This window comes from Pseudoliparis swirei, chromosome 1 (assembly GCF_029220125.1).
Source record: "Pseudoliparis swirei isolate HS2019 ecotype Mariana Trench chromosome 1, NWPU_hadal_v1, whole genome shotgun sequence".
NCBI classification, from domain to species: Eukaryota; Metazoa; Chordata; class Actinopteri; order Perciformes; family Liparidae; genus Pseudoliparis; species Pseudoliparis swirei.
Window position 1 is genome coordinate 15,722,325 of NC_079388.1, and position 12,921 is coordinate 15,735,245.

A 12,921-nucleotide genomic window follows, 5' to 3' on the forward strand; every position below is an offset into this window, starting at 1 on the left:
TAGGTGTGAGGAGCTTATGAACCCCCGGCAGTCGGTGTGGAGCTGCGCTGTGTTTTCATACTTCAGGGGAAGTTGAAAAATGCTCTCAGGTTTGGATGCGGTTGAATTATTCATGGCAATGGAGGGAGAGGAGCTGTAAAAGCCTTCATCTTCACTGTTCTGCCCCTGGCTGTGCGGCTCAGCGGTGCATTCCGAGTGATGGGGTGAATTGGGGTAAGAAGGCACGTGATTATCGTGAGTAGAATATTGATACCACATGGTAGGTGGGCTCGTGCTAATGGAGCACGGCAATTGCATTTTCCTTGTAGATTCACATTCAGGCCGCGCAATTACTGCAATGTTGTCGATCCATATTACATTACATTACATGTCATTTGGCTGACGCTTTTATCCAAAGCGACTTACACAGTTACATTCACATTCATCAACTGTAGGAGCAGAGCACAGGGGGGGTTAAGTGTCTTGTCTTGGACACATACACACGGGGCGGAGGCGACCCTGAACCCTGATTGAAAATGCGGATTCCCACCTACCCACACCCACATAGCATCCCCATATCCTCTGTTTTGTATTTTGGTTTTTCTCTCATGCTGGTCGACATGCACACAAAGTATACCGAAGCCTTCGTGGCTGTCAGCTGGTGATATGAGAGGAACTACGTAATGCTACAAGGCATGGAGGCAAACTCTGGATGATCAACTTTAACCGCTGCTGGGAATATATAATAAATACTACAGCTCACACGTTATGAATGTAAGATATAGTACTCCAACTCCGAGGCTTACCGCATCTTATGTGTTCACATTTTGGGAAGGTTTAAGGATGCGTCTGATATTCCCATGAAAAAACCCATTGCAGGATGTATCCACCGATACGTATGTGTATTTGAGGGTCGACGTATTTCATACCTCCGTGCCGTAGAGCTACATTTTTGCCTTGGATGACATGCTCCTTCACTAGCATGAACATCTGTTTTCACTCAGTCACACATGTAAACCGCCCTGCGACCCACTTGAGAACCAACGGTGCATTCATCTGAATAAAGTCCGCCAACAACACACTGGTGTTTGATCAACGTTTGATAGGGATGCACCGATCTGATCGGCGCCGATCCATATCGGCCGATATTCCCATTATCGGTTTTGATCGGCGTTCTCAAACTTGGCCGATCAGATGACGTAACATCTGCGAGAACTATCAGACGTTTCAATCGCCGCGCACCGCAACGGAGACGATGCGCCCGGCGAGGGCCGCAGAGTGAGAGGTCAGAGGGGATCCTCACCACCGAGCGGCGTCCCCGTCCCCCGAGTTGAATCTCTGGGTCAACTCAGCCGACTCTCACATGTCTGAGCCCCTATAGACTGATGCTCACGGTAAACACATTCGATCGGAAGCGCGCGAGGGTTTTGATAACTTTAGCGGAAAGGATTTACGTGACAACATCCGGTTTTGCAAAGTTAGCGGAAAGAACCACGTGAAACAACATCCGTTTATCAAAATAAGATGTCGACAAATCATACACGAACATATAAAAGTAAACAATGAACTGATTTTGTATCTTTACAGATCGTTTCTGAGATTTAGCTTAAATTATGTTAACATTAAAACATTTGTACTGTACCAAGGAAGAGTTTATAAAAATAAATCAGACTTTTGTATGTTAAAAAAAGTCCTGTAAATGGATTTCCCCAAGAGTTCCAGAAAATGAATGATGCAGATGTGTTCCATACATATCTGAAATCCCCTACAATAGCAATCAATCAATTTTAATGTATCAATTAGGACATTTTTCAAAGAAAAAGTCCTAAATGTTGAAAGAAATCGGTAATTTCTTTAATGTTTGAGTTGCTTTATATATGTATTTCCTCATAGTCCAAGGCAATAATGCTACACAATAAATAGAATGCTTCAATCGACACCGTGATCGGTGATCGGTATTATCGGATCGGCAGATACTGATTTCAGTGATCGGTGATCGGCACCAAAAACCTGATCGGTGCATCTCTCGCGTTTGATAAAATCTAAAAGTATTGAGGAACGGACATTGGGGTGTAGTCTTTTCATGGGACTTGTTGACGATAAGAACGACACGGATACAACGGCAGCCTAATCCTCTTAGTACGATTAGTGTGAAGCATGCATTACATAATGGCTGATGACTAAGAGGAGACATGGGGTTTGTTGTGGTTGATGTCATGGGCTTTCCCTTTGTTGGGTGTCTGTGTGGTGGTCCGATGGGAAAACAGCAGCAGAACTGAACTATTGTTTTTACCTGATTGAACAAAGTGGTAGACATCACTGAGGACTGCCATTCGTCACAAAGTTCCAGAGATGCCGTCCTCCTGTGCTATCTTGCCCGGCAACTGTATTCTCACAATATCAAGAGATCACACGAAAGTCCATCTTGTCCAGTCGTCAATCGCCGGTTCCGAAAAGTGAAGCCAACGCAGAATTGTCTTGAACTTGCATTCTCTCTAATGGCCATCAGGGGGCGACTCCACTGGTTGCACAATTATGTCCATCTAACTTGATTAATTCCCTCCAGTAAACATGGTAAACATAAGTGTATGGTCTCAATGGCTCGGTTCAAGTCTTCTTCAATTCAGCATGATGTTCATATCGAAAAGTTTGGCTCCGTTTAGAATACACATGAGGTTATGCTTCAGGGCGTCGCTCCTTTTTGATTGACAGGCCGCTAGCAGAGCAGCACTCAGCGTCTCTACATCACAATCCAAGTATAGTCGCGTTGACGGGTTGCTAATAGCGAAGAAGGCGTTGGCTGTAATTTAAGATGTCAAACGTTGAAGTGGAGAACTCGAGGCTTGAAAACGTCAGTCCGCTAACCAATGGGTGGCTTCACGATGACGACTTCCACTCCTTGTATACAGTCCATGACCTTCAGGCAACGCATTTGTGTCCCGCCCACCAGTTGTTCGGACAAATCGGCATCCTGTGAGGAGCCACAGGCACCATGGGGTGTTTAGGGGAAGGCAGCAGCAGCAATTATATCAGAACTGGCGATTTATTTCTTCATTGAAAGGAGAACAGAGAACGGCACTGAAGGCTTTTTCTCGATGGAAAACAGTGTTGGCAATCTTCTCCCCGACGACTGGCTTCAGCGGGAGTTTGATTTAGCGGGAGCTCCGCTGGTTGCGCGAGACAGATGGTTTATCTAACCACCTGCCAAAGAATGTTTTCGACAGCGCCTTCCCCGTTTTTCAAACTATCAACAATCACGGCTTCTCGGGTGGTTCCGTGTCTCCGAACTTTCCGGCGAGATCCGGTTATGGTCTATGGACGTCAACCATGCGTTTGATTCAATGTACCACCAAACACAACGGCGATATAATGTTCCCTTTTTGTCGTCGGGATTCTCGGATGTTGAAGGTTTTTAGTTCACTCTGGCTCTCTCTGCACGTTATGAGCAGTGGGAAGCTGGGTGGTACCCGAGGTTTTACCCGGTAACACGTTACAGACACCGGCTGAAGAGAGCACACGATGCAAATATGCTCTCAACCCGATCTGAAGGACTCTCTCTCATGTTTACATATAAAGCAGACGTAGAACATCATTCAGTTGGAACGGTGTCGGTGTTTACCTGATGAATGTACGTCCAACATCTGGGATTCAGAGAAACAAGTTGCTGGCTTTTGTCTGGCAGGTAAATCGGAGAAGAAGAAAAAAGAAGCTGAACAGTAAATTCAGTAGATGTGCATAATGTAAAACACGTGGAGGCGTTGACTCTTCAATCGGTTTCACTTAGTCATTTATAAATATTGACGTGGCTTCGACCTCCTTTTCCATCCGATAACTTCCTATAATTGATTGCATCTTCTCCCCTTTTTTTCTCATACGTCTCAACTACCAGTAAAGGCAAAAAGACTATTTCAAGTTATTATAATTTGATTTAAAGTTGTGATATAATGACCATTGTGTTGATGCATACAGCCATCTTGGCTTTAAGCCCCCCCCCCCTCTCGTGTGCTGGCGGGCCTTCACCTTTAAGGGGTTGCCGTAATGGGAGCTTTTTTCGGCACTGAGGCCGGTTACGCAAGACTTTGGCGAGCTGCGTGACCCCTGCACTGTCCCGCTGCCAAAAAACACAGGAGGTTTCATCACCCTTCCGATTCAAAGGGCCCTCTGGACTCGGGATGTTGTTCGACGCTGCTCTGCAGTTGGCCTGACTCATATTTATCCCCTCTACGCCGACCATCTGCCGCGCTCTCCGATAGTCTCCCTCGTTTAAACCCTCTCTCTTTTTGCTCATCCGCTCTCTCCCTCTCATCCTTTTGCTGACTCACTCCGCTCTCTGAAATTATAATGCACTGAAAATAGCTGACTCTCTCTCTCTCGCTCTCTCGCGCGCATGTCCTTAATGCACCATTTCTTTTATTTTTTTGTTTGTCATACTTGCTTCTCCTCTGTGATTCCTCTACACCGAACCTGCGGTTAACAAGAAGCTGTAAAGAAAGATTGATGCGAGAATTTCTTCCTCTTAGTTTGTGCTTCAAAAATATACAATTAGTTTTTTCTACACAGAGGAAAGACGGTTGTTATTTGTCACAATTTGAAGGAGCCAATCGTCATAGGATCATCATCTTTCATACCTGCAAACTTGTCACCTTTCGGTGAAATTCACCGTTTTGAACTCAAAATAGGTCATCCACGTGAATCGTGGAGAGTTTTTGTTTTGGGGGGGGGGGGGGGTCACCTGGCCCGCTGCCGTTGAGATTGCAGTGAGACGCGGAGAAAAGTGTGAAGTGGTGCTCTTCGCAATAAAACATCTTTGATGGGACGTGTCGCGTCTCGGCCAATCAGCGTCAAGATGTCTTCAGCGTTTGGGGGTTCAGGTTAGCTTGAATGTCAGCCCGCTACATCTGCTGCTGTCACGCTGCACGGTGTAGCGATGCTAACAAAGTACCCGTACGTTAAACACGATGTGATTTAGCATATTTTTAGTATCGATACTTCATTAAGAGAGCGATCAGAGCGCACGCGCTGCTCCGTGTCGAGCTGTCTGCGCACACTGCGCTGCGCAGCTCACAGCGAGAGAAGTGGCGCAGCTTTAGAGACTTCGACTTAAAAAATAAAAAGATGCCAGAAGTGAAATGTTTTAGTCTGTAAAGTTCTGTAACTCTACAGCTGCTCATCCTGATGAACTGTGGATCATCTGGTCAGAGACTAACGGCCTCATAGTGATCATCAATGCTATGATGGAACCATGTAGTTTCATTCATATCTGGCTGTATTAATACTAATATTACTGTCATTTGTTAAGTGTTGAAAAAGTTGGTAAAAAGTGAACCATACAGATGTTTTATTTATTACTATTATAGATAAATATACCAGTCTCGTATTTATGGTACCATATTGTTTTTATGGTATTGTATTGAATTCTGGTATCGGGTATCATGATATTTATGGCAGGTATGTAATATGTATAGAAGTTATAATATGAGTTTTCGTGACAAACAGGTAGAGACAGAACAGATTCAGGGAAAAGTCCATGAGGACTGTTCAGGCAACAACAAAAAAGGAAGTTGGTTCATGAATGACTTTAACCATATTATATATAATGACAATATATATTTGTTATTACTATCATTACAGGTCTGAGTCAGAGCGGAGGACCTTTTGTTCTTAAACTGTTTATTATCATTATTTAGATTTGTGGTCAGAACAATAAAATTACTGTAGTTGTGGATCTAAAAGCTTTGAGGCTTCAAACAACGTGGATGTGGTGTGGTGACAACAACAACAAAAGTCACCTGCCCCCCCCCCCCCCGTTGTCAACTTTTTCACCCCTCATGAGTTTGCAGGTATGATCTTTCATTGTCGTGATAATAATACTGTTGTAAAACTTAACACATAGAAAGAACTTCAGGCACATTTTAGCATAAACTGTTATACACATATATAATCAATGCCATGCAAAAGGAGAGACCCCTGGGGAGGAAAGCTACACGTTGCAAAAATAATCATCCTTCTTGGAGTCATAACTCGGCCACATCTTAAAACACAAACGCATCATTTTAAATTGAGTGTGACATACACTGCCTGTATCTATGGGTACATTGTAGCGTATCTATGGGTTCATGCTTCATTGTAATGGATCTATGGGCCTGAGAATAACCATCATTTAAAGTTTTCATTATGGTTTTCCATAATACAATATATTGGTACATTGTATTGGGTCTATGGGCCTGAGAATAACCATCATTTAAAGTTTTCATTATGGTTTTCCATAATACAATGTATTGGTACATTGTAATGGATCTATGGGTCTGAGAATAACCATAATTTAAAGTTTTTCCATAATACAATGTATTAGTATATTGTAATGGGTCTATGGCTCTGAGAATAAACATAATTTAAAGTGTTTCCTTAATACAATGTATTGGTACATTGTATTGGGTCTACGGGCCTGAGAATAAACAGACGTATAGGTTTTCTTCAGTATCAAAGTAATCCGCCGTCTCTATTTCGTCTCGGTGTCGGTCTTTGAACAAGCTCGCGAACAAGCGCCGGGCTAAGCTTTCAACAACCTTAAACACACTTGAGTTAAGCGTGTCTGAACAGGCGGTTTCTTTATCACGTTGAGTCTGTGGATGAAACTGGCACATGATAAAGTATTTTTATCAACGAGGCGTCGCCACGGTGAATGTTTCTTACGGTGACCGCAGACCTGGAAAATCTCAAGAGCAAATATGAAAGAAGTGAGACTTATTCTGCTCGGTCTGCGAAACTACGGGGGTCTCTGATCCCGGAGCTAAGACCGAGTGACGACCTCTGAATCAAAATCTTAAATTGCAAAACAATTGGAAAGTGAAAATATTCTACAAACATTGTATATGTAATCTTGTGTGTTTAGGCTTGTGTTATGACATCAACCTCTTGGGACTGCAGATGAAAAATAGCCTCTTGGCATAACTCTTGCAGAATTTTTTTAATTACTAATCCCTTATCAAATAAACCAAAACATAAAGGAAGGTTTCAATTGAGCTCCAGTACAGTGTATTGCATGTTAACGAGCTGAAAGGTGAGCTGCACCACAGAGTGGCGCACCAGGCCGACGGGTCAAAGCGTTGCAACATATTTAAGTAAAATACAGTATTGGTGTCTTTGCAGACGTCGGTGGGGCACGCTGCTACAAAAATCCTCAATTTTTTTATATTTTTCACGACGTACAGAATAGTTATGGGGCATGGACTTCGTGGCTCCTTTAGGTCGTGCATGCCGGTCCTCAACAGCTGTCAGATGGTCAGAAATTGCTCTCATATTAATCATATTTGGATAATTGTTGAAAAGCAATCACAAATGACCTATTTTCTCGTCGAGGTTTGAGGACGTGTTTGGATTGAGTTATTTTTCTTTGCAATGGTCGGCGAGACCTTTTTAACCCTCCTGTTACCTTTCGGGTCAATTTGACCCCATTCAATGTTTAATGTCGGTGTTCTTTGGGGTCAATTTGACCCCAGGCTGTTTTTCACTGTCAAACATATAAGAAATATCAACTTTTTTATATATTTAAAGGGCTATTTAGGTAGTCAACAAACAAACATAAAGTACCTCACACTTAAACTTGGGAAACAATATTAATTCTAATAATTTTCTGGAGGTTTTAATTGCTGGGGTCAAATGGACCCCGAGGGTAAAATATGTTAGTAAATGTAAAGGTAACAGGAGGGTTAAGTATGCTGTATACTAAATAGCGTGTTGTTGTTTTGTTTGAGAACAAACACCAGGAACATCCTGGACCTGTCGGTCACTTGGCAAGCGATCCACGTGGCGTTCTAACGGCGTTAACCACCTGAACTCTTATCGAATCAAAGTTTAAAGCCACAACCACCGACTCGAAGGGTAAAAGACACACTGAAGTACTCACAGACATTTACACACAGCACCGGATACTTTGAATTCCTCTGTGTGCTCGGATCTTTCCTCCAAAAGAAAAAGTGAGTGTATGTGTGTTCATGCCAATTTTAAGCTTTGGCTTCAGGTCAAGGTTTCACTGGTCAGGGTTCCTCTCCAACTCTAGAGAGAACGATGCTGCGTTCTAAATACGGCTCGCTCAGCGGCATGGATGTGTGCTCGTTGTGTGTGTGTGTGTTTTGATAATGGGCCATCCTGCTTTTGAGATCTGAGGAGACCCCCTGCTGTGAAGGGCTGAACAATCCCTGCAGACCATCTTCCCGGTGGTTCCCAGTGTCTCTGTTCTAACTGCTTAAAGAGGCTCTGACTGGTTTGTCAAGTATTTGTGGTGCTTTGTCATAACATGACATCACTTTGATGAGCCCAACTCTCGCTGGCGTTCGTGGAAAATAAACAAAACCTCCAGATTACTTCTGAACTTTTCCCAAACAGGGTTTACTTCTGGAGGATTAGGGGGAAGCACTGAATGGCTGTAATGAACCACTGTGTTCCCTTCAAATGTCGGTAACTCTGATTTATTTTGACGTTGGAGTCTTTGACCTTTTTTATTTGTAGAGCACCTTTCCCACGGGTGTGTGCAATTCAAAGAGCGTTACAGATGGCTGACAATCGGATACTAAAAATGTAAACAACATCAGACTGAACAGATAAATATACATGAATTAGAAATAATAACCCAATAAAAAAGAATAAACGGATCAAATTAAATTGTGAGTAAATAAGTGTTAGTCATGAATACAGCGGAGTGTAAAATGCCTGTCAGGCTGAGCATTTTGTTCATGTTATACTTTGTATTTACATTTCTCTACCTTTCCTACCTTACTTAACCATGACTTAGGTTTTATGTATAGAATATTTTTTTAAGTTAATGTAATTGAACATAATTTGATGTCCAGTGTCGTCGTGTTGCAAAAATGTTGACGAGTGTTCTGCGTTTATCCTGATAGTCATGCCCGTGATTGTGGAGATGTCAAAGTGGGCGGGGTTTGATGCCTCTTTAAAAAATTGTAAATTCAAAAGATTAATTCTGCCATTTTTGATTAGGTGCGCCATTATGAATGTCTATGATAAAAGACTTATTTACATTTGGTTGGACAACCCTTCATGTGACATCGTTTGCATCAATATGCCTTTTTTATATTTTTTTTACAACTGTTCCCACGATGAGAGCATGGCAGTTCATTCGTGAACATTTTTTAAATGCAGTTTGAAAAATAAAATAAAATCCATCTGAACTTAAAGTCGACTTATTGGTTTCAATCGCATCTTACGTTCTGCTCGCTGTCGACCACGAAACTCCTTCTGATGGAAAGATATTTAATTTTTTTAGAAAACCTTTCTTTGAAATGATGCAGTTTTGGTGTTTTAATCCATACTTTTAAAAATACAAATCGTAATTAGCACAAAAGGGGAAAACACCGGTCAGCCGGGAGGAACGTAAAGATGGCCGATTTTCACCAATTGACCATTCTCATTTCCTCCGCCAACAAATCATGCGTCTACACGCGCACACACGCACACACCTTTCCTCTGTGACCTCGCTGCACTTTACCAGCGATGAATGGCCTCCAGCGAGTTGATGGTGTGAGTGCGAGCGCTTCCCCTGGCATGGAGTCGGGGGGAAAATGGTGAATTACTGGATGCAGAAATGCGACCCGGCACTAATGGATGTAGAATGAGATAATCAAGAGGCTAACGACGACAGGAATATTTGTGTGTGTGTGAGAGAGAGAGAGAGCAGCAGTGAGGTGCTTTGTACTTGGCCTCGGACGTCCAAAAAGCATCCATTACCCCCCCCCAAACTGTACCAGCTCCTTTCTTATGCACTGACTTCCAATGTTGTGCTCCTTCAGGGCGCATGAAAGCACCCCGACACAAAGGGCCTCTTCTCGACTCACAGCTGTGCACGAGGCTTCAGCTGGACTGGCTGTCCTCGACTGGCTGCATATTGACACACACACGCGCAGACACACACAAATACAGTCAGCAGGGAGCTCGACAAGCGAGATGGAGCACTCCGGGTACATCGGGCATGTAGGGCCAAACGATATTGGGTAATAAATCATAGATTGTCTACACGGACCAAATGAAAGAGACCCCTGTCCGCCCTGTTGGTCACACTTTGTGTTGTTCGTCCCGCAGTGTGGCCCAGATTCCCCAAACTGGGTGTCGAAGGCTAAAAGTAGCACGTTGTACACAGAGCCGACTCTGGTTAGAGAGAGAGGGAGAGTGTGTGTGTGTGTGTGTGTGTGTGTGTGTGTGTTTTTGTCGTTGCTCAAAGATTTCAACCATTGGTCAAGTCGAAATTTAGCCATCTGCAACAAAACCCCAATTAGGATTATCTTGATTGATTATCTTGATTAATTTAGCCCCAAAATAAATGAATGCAGGCGCTGCGTCAAGAGCGTGGGATTATCCTGAGAAGGCGGTTTCTCTTGAGGAAAAAATGTCCGCTGTTCTGTCGTCGTCCTCGTCATAAATCCAGATGATCGCTAGAAGTCGTCGTCATAACCGTGACCGTGTGACCACGACTTTTGACTCCGATGGTCTGACCCTGATGTGAAGGTGGGCCATCTGGACGCGGGACAGCGTGAACATTGTCCACGGCGGCGTTGGACGATTCTGCCCCCCTCCCCCCCCTCCTTTATTTATGTCCGGGTTCACTGCCAATGGGGCAAATAGTGTTTCCTTTATGTAGCGGGTTGGCGAGTCGTCACACTGGAAATGAAGGTCGGTTCCATCCTCTCCAAGCTCCACCCGAGGAAAGCTCCGGCCACAAGGCCAACGCCCCCCCCCCCCCCCCCCAGTGGCAGTCCAGCTGTTTCGCTGCCTTCGTCTGCTTTGAGGCCAATCTACAGTTTTATATCAATCAATCAAACTTTTATTTCAGATTCAAGGTCCAGATAGTACAAAACATTATATTATAATAAAATACACACAAAATCACAAGTAAAATACGTAGAACTACACATGCTTTATAAATAAACAGATGTGCCAATGACTCCACAGCTGGGACGGGTAGTAGTCCTGAACTTTATGTTTGATAAAACCATTGTGGTTTAATGTTCAGTCATCAACCCGGCAGATACATTTGTACATAAGATTTCTTAAAACAGCTTTGAAAGTATTGACTCCTGCAGCCACGGACATTTCACTGGCTCCACCTCAACAGTATACTCATGGCATCATTATAAGCTATTTGAAGTCTCTGTAGGCTTTTTTGTATTTATGGTTTTATAGATTTACATTTAGGCGAAATGACTGCACAAAAGCCTCTTGTCCGTGATAGTGCCGAGGCTTGTGTCCAAAACAAAAAGCATGGTGTGGGTACAGTACTCGGGAGGGGGTGGAGGGAAGGAGGGGGGTGGGGACGCCTGCCAAAAATATGCACGCTGCTTGAAAGCTGGATCGCTCTCGAGCGTTTTGAACGAAGGGGGGGGGAAAGGGGTGGAGCTGGAGAGGCCGAGGGAGGGAAGGACGGAGGTCTGGGACCAACAAGGCGGAGAGACGTGTTGTGAAACTGTTACCCGACTGCGCGGATCCTCAAGGCCACGCCGTCGAAATCCAACCGAGTACGCACACGTCGGCCCGGAGGCGGACGAGAGGGACAAAGGAGGTTCGTCACTCCCTGTTCCGTCAGGCCGGGGCCGGCCGGGGAGCCGGAGCATTCCCAGAACACGTGGCAGCTCATTGATCTCCACGCGGCTATTTTATTGGTTTTTGGTTTCATGGTTTTTAATTCGGGGGGGGGGGGGTGCTTTCACCCGCTTCTTTCTCTTTTTCTTATTTTGAATGCGGTTGTAAGTGTGAAGAGATTTATTTTGCTCATGCTCAGTCTTGCAAACTTTTTTTTTAAATCCGCAGAAGCAGCCAGTCTGAATCCATTTGTTTTGCATCCCTCTCAAAGGGGAATGGATGGTTGTTAGGAGGGATGCCAAATGGCCACAGGTGGGAGCTGGGAAGCTGCAAGAGATCTGGAAAGATTATTGATTAAGGCCCCGGTTTATGTTTGAAAGATTCACTGAAAATAACCTTTTATTGTCAATGATATATTATATAATAGTGAATGTTCATATTTCCCTTAGAATATGGCGCAGTCTATTGCAGTAGCAACCCTTTTTTTCCTTCTTTTAAATTGACTGATTTAATCTGTTATGCCCGACATACACCCACGAGAAATTAAGAGACGACCTTTTTGACCCCTGCGTCTTACTTTATGCTCCGATTGAGCCGTTTAACTAGCAGACGTGTCGTTGAACACGTCCCAAAAGGCACATTGATCACCACCATGCCCCGTGCATCGTTTTAATATGGGCCTCGAGATAATTTGCATTAGTTTACTAATTAGTGAACCAACTGATTAAGTCATAAAAACCTGCTCATCATAATAAAACAATAAAATAAATGCATTGAATACATTGCAGGGGAACTTCATCAACCGGCATCAAACATTTTTATAATTGCTGTATTATTAGAACATATTAAATACGATTTGTGTTACTTTTAACGTTACGGATCACTTTATTGTATAAATCCTTTATAATTAGTTCTAAATGACATTGTTGTTTTCATGAAACTTGAAAACTAGAAATGTATGCATAATATTAAAAAATGCATTAACGATGTATTGAGTAACAGGGTCACCTGTCAAAATGACTACAGTCATTATGTTGTTTAATGCCTGTAAATATTTGTTCCCAATATTAAAACTATAAAGAATATATAACCGTAGGATATAATATATATATATATATATAATAATAAAATTAAAATAAAACATCTGTCTAGAATGCTCTCATCACACCCAGAACTGTAGCTTTTTATTCGACATGTGTGAACCCGCACGGTGCACGTTTCAGCTTAACGTGGCTCTCATTGCCGAGATGAAATGTATCCGTCTCCTTGTCTTTAAATATCGTAAAGGACTGGAGCTGGAGGGGCAGAGGCCATCTGACTTCTGAACCCGGCTCCTTTTCATGCTCTGTGTTT

The 12,921-nt window shown here is 43.3% G+C and overlaps 1 protein-coding gene across 6 annotated transcripts in view; it reads left to right on the forward strand.

Moving 5' to 3' along the window:
• The window catches only part of thrb (thyroid hormone receptor beta), an 87,601-nt gene that overhangs the window by 25,023 nt on the left and 49,657 nt on the right, over nt 1-12,921 (forward strand). The window contains exon 1 of one of the 6 annotated variants that reach the window (XM_056420713.1): nt 39-234. The exons of 4 other annotated variants lie outside the window; for them this stretch is intronic. The gene's annotated coding sequence lies outside the window, so the exon portion shown is untranslated. Of the gene's footprint in view, nt 1-38; nt 235-12,921 lie in introns of those variants that run through there. One more of the 6 variants, XM_056420704.1, reaches the window with a different exon arrangement.